Source organism: Pteronotus mesoamericanus, unplaced genomic scaffold (genome assembly GCF_021234165.1).
Source record: "Pteronotus mesoamericanus isolate MK-2021 breed Mesoamerican mustached bat unplaced genomic scaffold, CSHL_Meso_final scaffold_167, whole genome shotgun sequence".
In the NCBI taxonomy this organism is placed as follows: domain Eukaryota; kingdom Metazoa; phylum Chordata; class Mammalia; order Chiroptera; family Mormoopidae; genus Pteronotus; species Pteronotus mesoamericanus.
In genome coordinates, this window is record NW_026555308.1 from 20,619,872 (window position 1) to 20,628,581 (window position 8,710).

The window sequence follows — 8,710 nt, forward strand, 5'->3', positions numbered from 1 at the left end:
CCCCCTACAGCCCATATTTGGCATCGTGCAACTTCTGGCTTTTCCCCAAAGCTAAAATCATACTTGAAAAGGAAGAGGTTTCAGACTGCCGATGAGATTCAGGAAAATATGACGGGGCAGCAGATGGCGAATAGGAAAATAGTGTGAGGTCCCAAGGTGCTTACTTTGAAGGAGACTGAGGTATCATTAACCTATGTACAATGTTTCTTGTATCTTGCATCTTCTTCAATAAATGTCTCTATTTTTTATATTACACGGCTGGATACCTTCTGGACAAACCATATATATATCTCCACACCCTACTGGAAAACAAAAAAAGGCACTCCCAGCGCTCATCTGCTGTTGATGGAACAATAACTGACCATGACTAGAATGAGCTTAGAGCTCTGGTCCCCCACCCCTCAGCAGACTCAGCAGTGGCCACATGGAGGCCAGACACGCTGACTGAGAACAGGAAGCAGGGAGAGCTTGGATGAATAAACAAACAGAAAAAATTAGAAGTAAAGACTCCAACAACCTAATGCTCCCTGCTCTAGAGTGTGGGGGCAAAGAGTCCCCCACACGTCCTGTAGTCTGGCAACATTCCCCCATCACAGCACACAAATCATGTGGCCTCTGTGGTAATAACCCTAAAGTGTCAGGGGAAATTCTGTACCCTTGTTTTTAAGAGGGTAAGGAAGTGTGTTAAGTAGTTTTCAAAGTTTCCCAATTGTTAAAATTTAACGGAACAATTAAAATAAAAACCTTCATGTGCAGAGGGCACTTAACCGGAACATGTCTTTATGTAGAATAGCTTGTTCTCTAGAAGGGTTATTAAAGCGTTACTACTCAGGATTTGCTTAAAGCAGGGCAGGCTCTCTTTGAAATCATCAGCCTTGCCCACTCTAAATGCCACCTTGTGAGAACAAAATAAATGTCTTTTAAAAGATGTATCTCAGTGTATTTCTTAGACATCTTCTCGGTCCCTCAAAATAGAGGTGTCGGGGGACAGGACCAGACCTTTACTGTTGAGAGATGTAGAAATTTGAAAGACAAGAGTCCCCTTGGACACATTGGCTCAGAAGCAGCAAACTTAAACTTGAGCTGTGCTTCTTTTTAAGGCCTAACTCACATGTCACTTCCCTGAAGAGCCTGGGCCACTCCAGCCACAAGTGACCCTTCCCTTCCTGTGCTCTTCAGGTGTGTGGGACATCTGAATACCTGCCAGGATTCTCCGACCATGAACTTGTTGTCAAACTCATTTTTGCATTTCTCACCACGGTCAGAACACTGCTCACAGAACAGTGCTCACACAGGACTGGTCCTTTGTGGACTGACCATGTGAGAGTCACATCCAGACTCTATGGCAGAGCCTGTCCTTACCGAAAGGGCAGCCTTCTCTGGGGCGGGTGCCTGTGGAGACAGTTCAGCTGGGTGTCACCCTGTGAACTTACTAACTGGAATGACAGAAACAAGAGACACATACACACTCGGAGACACACACCAGATTCAGGGAGCGGCTCAGAGAGGCAGAGAAAGGAACGGAGGGAGGACTTTCAGGTGGCAGGTGTGCCTCCTCTGTGGACAGAGTGACCTTAACCCCAGGCCCCCAAGGTCCCCAGGAAGCTCCTGGAAGGGCCAAGTGTCCTCAGAGAGGCAGATGTGAGAGCAGCTGCTCAGACACGGGAGGAACACAGGCTCAGAGGCGGACCTTTAGGTTGGATCCAGGCTCCATCTTTTATTCATGGCGAAACCTGGGGTACCATGTGCCTCAGTTTCCAAATCTGTAAGGGAGATAATAATAAGCTGACAGAGGGGTTTTGAGGAAAAACATAAAGCCCTTTTACCTGGGCCAATTTTAAGTTACCATTACTGACCCTCTGTAGCGCCTGAAGACTGTCACCAGCCCCAGACATTGAGGGGAGGCCAGGTGGGCAGGCCGAGCGGCAATTGTGCAAGGGGGAAGGAGCAATTGTGCGGTAGGAGCTATGGGCTGAGTCCGCAAACTCCGCGTGCATTTGCAGCAGGGCCTCACTGGATCTCAGCAGCCCTCACTTTTTTCATCTATAATAATAGTACTTGAGCCCTGACAGGTGTGGCTCAGTGGATTGGGTGTCATCCTGCCAACTGAAAGGTTGCCGGTTCAATTCCTGTCAGAGTTCAGGACATGGGCCTGGGTTGTGGGCCAGGTCCCCCAATTGGGGGGTTGGGGGAGTGTGAGAGGCAACTAATCCATGTTTCTCTGGCACATCAATGTTTCTCTCCCTCTCTTTCTCCCTCCCATCCCCTCTCTCTAAAAATAAATCAAAACTTTTTAAAAATAATAGTACTCGACCATTGAATGGCACTTCAAAAAAATTACCTCCTGATACTGCTGGTAGGATTATATGGTAGAACAACTTTTCAGGACACAGGTGGCAACACCAGCCCCGTGGGAAAGTGGGTTTTCTGGTGCGCCCTGAGGCAATTTCTGTGCATTGGAAAGTTACTTTAAAATGTTTGTTTTGCCTTGTGAAAGTGACAAATTTAAAAAACCTCATTTTTCATCAAGATTTCAAGTTCACTTTAACAACCTTATTTTTCCTCTTATAACTCTGGCAGATTTTGGCAGTAACTTTTAAAGGTAAAGATACAATATAATTAAATTCCCTGAAACATTTTAAATTACAGATTTAATATATTTGATTTTCTTTTTAAGTATCTCAGTTTTCTGACAAATTTTCCAAGTACTTAAATATACCTTATAAAGCTAATAAATTAAACTTCTAATATGTTGAATCTCAGTTTCTCTTAAACATGCTAATACTATTTATAAATTTGGTAAATTTCAATCTAAAATCACTTTTTAAACTTAATTCAACTTTACATTTAAATGATCAATAGAAATATACCTTTCCTCTGTTAAACATTAGTATGCTAGGTTCTCATAAGCACTTCAAATTTTTTTTTTTTAAAGATTTCATTTACTTTTAGAGAGAGGGGAAGAGAATGATGGAGGGAGAGAAACATTGATTGGTTGCCTTTCATGGGTCCCCAACTGGGGACCTGGCCTGCAACCCAGGCATGTGCCTTGACTAGGAATTGAACCAGTGACACTTTGATTCACAGGCTGGTTGGTGCTCAGTCCACTAAGCCATACCAGTCAGAGCTCAAATTCTTAACATAACAAATATATAAAAATTATGCATGAGTGCTACAAAAAATACTAATACAAAATTTTTTTCTTCATCATGTCCGTATTTCTGAAACTCCCTGGGATTATCCATTCATTCAAAAAATATTTATCAATGTCTTTAAAGGGCCAAGCACTCACTATTCAAGGCACTGACAATAGCAGTGGTTGAGATAGAAAAAATCCTTGCCATCGTGAAATCTATTCCAACGGGGGACACATTCAATACATACATAACGCAACAACAGCTAGAGTTACCTGTTATAGAAAGAGGAAAGCAAGATAGAGAGGAAAAGAATTGGTGGGAAGAGGGAAGCAGAGAAGCCTCAATGAGTAGATGACACCAAGCAGAGACCAGAAGGAGGCAAGGAGCAAGTCACATGGACATCCAAGGGAACAGTGAGTGCAAAGTCTCTGGGGTGCAGATGCACATGGGCTTTTTCATTTAAAGCGAGGAGGCCCATGTGACTGGAATCAAGTGTACGAGGGTGAGGGTGGTGGAAAGGGAGGTTTTTATTCCACCTTGACCCTGAATATACTGTGAGGATTTGTCTGGAGACCTTCTACGGAAAGTCATTTTAATGATCTGTACTGAATTTAAGATGCCCTGCCTGGGACTCAACAGCTCTATCTCTAGGTATCTACTCTAGAGAAACTGTCTCAGAAACACAATAGAATACTCTATGGCAGAAAACATGAATTCCTTCAGAAAGTTTTGCTTGAGCACCTACTTTGCACCTGGCAGTGAACAAAAGAGGTAATTTTACATTTTATAAGATGGAATATACTGATTAGATAAACCTCAAAAACATAATGTTAAGTGAAAAACAAAACAAATTGAAAGTTATTCGTAGAATGATTCAACTCATGGAAATTTTTAAAACCCACCAAACAATAGTACATCATGTTAACAGATAATCTGTGTCTCATCAAAGTACAAAAGCATATACAGTAGACAGGCCTTGGGTTCAGACCACCTAATCTACAGTCAGAGTCTCTGTCTACTCACCAAGAAGCCCTGGGGACCAGACCTTGACCTCTTTGTGCTCAGTTTCTTCTTCTGTAAAGAGAGTGAAAAAGGAAAGAGGAGAGAACATAGTGGAGAGCTTTAGCGGTATCCATGTTTTATTTCTTTTTTTAAAAAATGAGGCAAAATTTTAATAGCTGTCTTGATAGCACAAGAATGTCTATATTATTTTCAGTATGCTTGAAATGTTTTGTAATTTAAAATTTAGAGATTAAAAGGTCATAAAACAAAAACACTCCTACACACCTGACTCCACATGCATCCTTGCCTCCCTCCAGACCATTTGCCACGTGGCAACCAGTGATCTAAAATATAAACGAGGCCAGGTGGCTTTTATCCAGCCTCCTCCAGGGGCTCACTGCTCTTGTCCTACATTAGACCCATCTCTGTCCAACCCAACTCCCATTCATCTCAGATTGATCTGACCACTCTCTGTCATTCAGTTCTTCATCGCTTCAGGACATATGGCGCACCTACTCTGCACCGGCCGTACAGGCAAAAGGGTATCACAGTGACCAGGACAGAGAGAGTTCCTTTTCTCAAAGAGCTGTCATACTGGGGGTGGGGACAATAAACAAGGCAATAAATCCAGGTAATTATAGATTATGGATAAGTACAATAAAGAAATAAACAAGATGCTAGGCAAGAGAGCAGTGAAAGACAGGATGTTAGGAGGTGCCTTCCAGGAAAGACAACAGGTGTTCAGATCTTAGATTCCGGGATCAGATCTTGAATCAAATGTCTGCCTCCAGCAAAGCACTTTCTGATCTCCCAGGTGGAGTGGAACCCAATTGCTGATATCCTAACAATCAATCAGTGCCTTTTTTTTTTTTTAAGATGTTATTTATTTATTTTGAGAGAGAGGGAAAGGAAGGGAGAGAGAGGGAAAGGAAGGGAGAGAGAGGGAGTGAAACATCGCTGTTTGAGAGAAACATCAGTCAGTTGTTTCTCACACGCCCCCAGCTGGGGACCTGGCCCACAACCCTGTCATGTACCCTTACTGGGAATCGAACCAGCAACCTTCTGGTTCTCAGTCTGGCACTCAATCCACTGAGCCACCCCAGCCAGGGCAATCAGTGTCTTTCAAACACATCATAATTGTAATTAAGTAAATGCATGATTGGCTGCTTGGTGTCTGTTGTCCTCCCTACAATGTAAGCTACTTGAGGGCCAGGCTCTTGCCTTGTTCATGCATCCAGTGTCTATTACAGTGGCTGTAGGCACTAAATCAATATTTGTTAAAGACAGAAACCAAGAGTCAGGCTAAATGATTACTAACTTCCAAATTTTACAAACCTATTCAGAGCGATTCGTGAGGGCAAATGTTACCCAAATAACAAAGTTTTATATTATAGATATATTTAGGAAGTATACTTTTTCACTACACAGTGAGCATTTTAATATTGAAAATGCTAATAAGAATATCAGAAAAACTCTAACGGTGATGGAACACTACAGTGTCTGAGAGAAAAATTATTTCAGTAATAGTATCACTTTCTTTAAAAAAATAGCTAAAACTAATAAATACACAGGCAAAGATGTAAATTTAAAAAAATTCAATGTAAACGAGGCAGACAGCATCAAGCAGGTTCCACATTCTGGGCCAATGGGTGGGTGGAAAGCAGGAGTATCCAGTAGTCCTCGTTTTGAGATGCCACCAGATTTTCAACTCCATCCAGCAACAGGGGAAGTGGGCTATAATCTCGTGGTAAAAGTTAAGGTGTCATTTTAACTAAGATTTGTTGCCTGTCCCATGTGATAATTTGATTGGAAGGCCCTGACTTTAAGTAAAGGATTTGTTTTCAATTTTATCTCCTTTCCAGCTTTCCTCTTTTGTGTAACTAATAGCCCTCTTGTGAGAAAATAATCTGGAAGTTTAGCCTAGTGGTGAATTCAACATCCTGGGATTTCACAGGTCGGTTTGGTGGGAAGAGTAGGAATCACTGTGGCTCATCTTTGGTCTTTCACAAAAGCCTGTCGTTCCCCCAACTCTCCCTGCCTGCAGTGTGGCCCAGTGGGCTGTTGTGTAGCCCCAGGGGACGCTGTGTGGCCCTAGGCAAGGACTGGAATTCTTAAGCTCTTAGCTCTGCCTGGGCCAAAGTCCAGCAAGTCACAGAAGGCTCAGTCTAGGAAAAATAAAAATGTCCTGAGAGTGCAGTTCTGTCCCAAAGGTCACCTCCTCTGATCCTCCTGGCATTCCAGGCCCATTAGAGAAAGCAGAGTCCTGGGAGTGCCAACAGGCCTCTTGTAGAGAGGGGTTTTTTGGAAAAGAACCATGAAAGGGGAAAGAATTGTGCACTGTTTTCTACATTTATTGAAAATGGCTAGTTTCTAATCACAAATATCCAGTGTATGTGGCTGGGGGTGTGCAAGTGTCATAGCTGACTAGGAGGAAAATACGAACATTATTACCACACGGGAACACTCCCAAGGGAAAACCACAGAGACATTTCAAGAAAAGTTTATTATTTCAAGAAAGATTCATATTTTCTTCAGAGAAATAAAGGACCTGTAAATAGCGATTTTAAAAATATGCAAGAGTGGCCCTGGCTACCTAACTCAGTCGGTTAGAGCATCATCCCAATATGCCAAGGTTGTGGGTTCGATCCCCAGTCAGGGCACAAACAAGAATCAGCAAATGAATGCATAAATGAGTGGAACAACAAATCAATGCTTCTCTCTCTCTCTTCCTCTCCCTCTCTTAAATCAATATAAAAATTAATTAATTACAAATATGCAAGATGGCTCTATTAGTTTAAAGGGAAACGGACGAGAGACAGCCAACCTCAAGCACTTTTTCTAAATCATATAAAAGAAGAAAAACACCGACTAAGTTCTGAAGCTGGAAACTTTAATTACCATCATTAAAACAAACTGCTTCAGAATTTGAGTCATGTGAGGTTTCTGCCAACTGGCAATAACTTGAAAAGAATGAGAAAGCACGTGTTCTCATCCCGTCTCCTCGAACACAATTGTGAATTGTGCCTGCTGCTGGGACCTTGCTGGCCTGGCAGCATAACTGGAATGAGCAATCTGCAGACATCAGCTCCATGTCTATTATGCCCAAGGGAAGAAATTAGGAATTCGGAGGTAGGCACCATGTCCTCAAGGAGCTAAACACTCAGGTTAGAAAGACGAAGCACAGAATTTACAGGTGCAAAATAAATACAACAGAAATATTGTCTTCCCCAATAAATTTCCTTCATAGGTAGGGCTTTTGAGGGGGATGGAAAACTAAAAGATAAAGATAAAAATAGGAAAACAATCACCTCCAATATAGATTCTGGAGCCCATATTTATCTGAATGACTAATCAATCACCTAGAAGACAAGATCTTCTACCTGTTATATATTGTGAATTCAAAGGGGCCATATACTAAACCTGACAAGCTCAGGGCAAGCCTGCATGGCAGGTCTTACAAACATAAAAATTCCTAACTAAACGTGGGTCATGGTGGATAGTCATGTCAAGGCCTGTAGCTTCCTTGACAAAGATCAGCCTTTACCTAAACTAAGCCTGCCCACTGTCTTTTTTCACCTAAGATAGCATACCTTTGAAATGTCAGAGTATTTGTCTTTTCCAGACTCCTCAAGGCACAACTGCTGGCATGACAGCATGAGACCACAGAACCCCTCACTGTTCTCTTGTTGCCCCAATACAACCCCTGTGTGCTGTAAAATATTAATTATTAACCATCCTGTGACCACCAATGTAAAAGAAGTGTTTCTTTATCTTGCCTTTTTACCCAATCCGAGATTTCTCTGCTTTGCTTTCTCCTGGCCCCTTAATCTAACACCAAGAGATTTCAGGGAATAGTAAATGACTATCATTAATCATATTTTTATTTATTACTCATTATTATTATAACATTTGAGGTATGGGAGGAAAGATTAGTAAAGTAGGTAAAAAGCGAGCCAAAAAGAATGCTCAAATCACCTGTGAATATGAGGTACCTGTCTCTGAAATTGAGTCACGCCTTACAGAGGGACAATTGCCTCTTCTGCAAAATGGGAATAATTCCCATCTTGCAGCACTGTGAGAATTCCCTAATAATAAACGTCAAGTTCCAAGGAACAGGCAGGAGCCCACCCAAAAGGAGCTGGTATTGCATCGGAACATTGTGAGCAATCGGGAAAACTGGGCAGGCACCAGCAAGTTCCAGAGGTTGACTTTCTGTCACCCAGCACCAATAGACGTCAGTACTTGTCTGTGTACACCGCCGGGTCCTGCATTTGGACCGACTATCCACAGACCCCTACTCCTCTCTACACTGGCAGCATGCTCCATTCCAGCCAGGCTTGCCCCAGCGCGCGGCCCCATCTTGGCGCAGCTGTTCTGCCGGCCGCGCGGAGAGGGCCTCCCAGCGAGTCACACACAGACGAAAGCCGCCGAACGTCCCTTTCCGGTCCGACCTGCCTTCTACGTAGTAGGGTCTCGCCTTCTACTTTTACCCCAGGCCAGCGGTCAGATCTCCCATAGCAACCGCAGCCTCTAGCAACTGGCAACTTGCCAGGTCAGTGCCTTCTGCGCAG

The 8,710-nt window shown here is 42.9% G+C and overlaps 1 protein-coding gene across 1 annotated transcript in view; it reads right to left on the reverse strand.

The window, feature by feature from the left end:
- EIF4H (eukaryotic translation initiation factor 4H) overlaps window positions 1–8,710 on the reverse strand; it is a 170,639-nt gene that overhangs the window by 96,355 nt on the left and 65,574 nt on the right. The gene's annotated exons all lie outside the window — the stretch shown is intronic.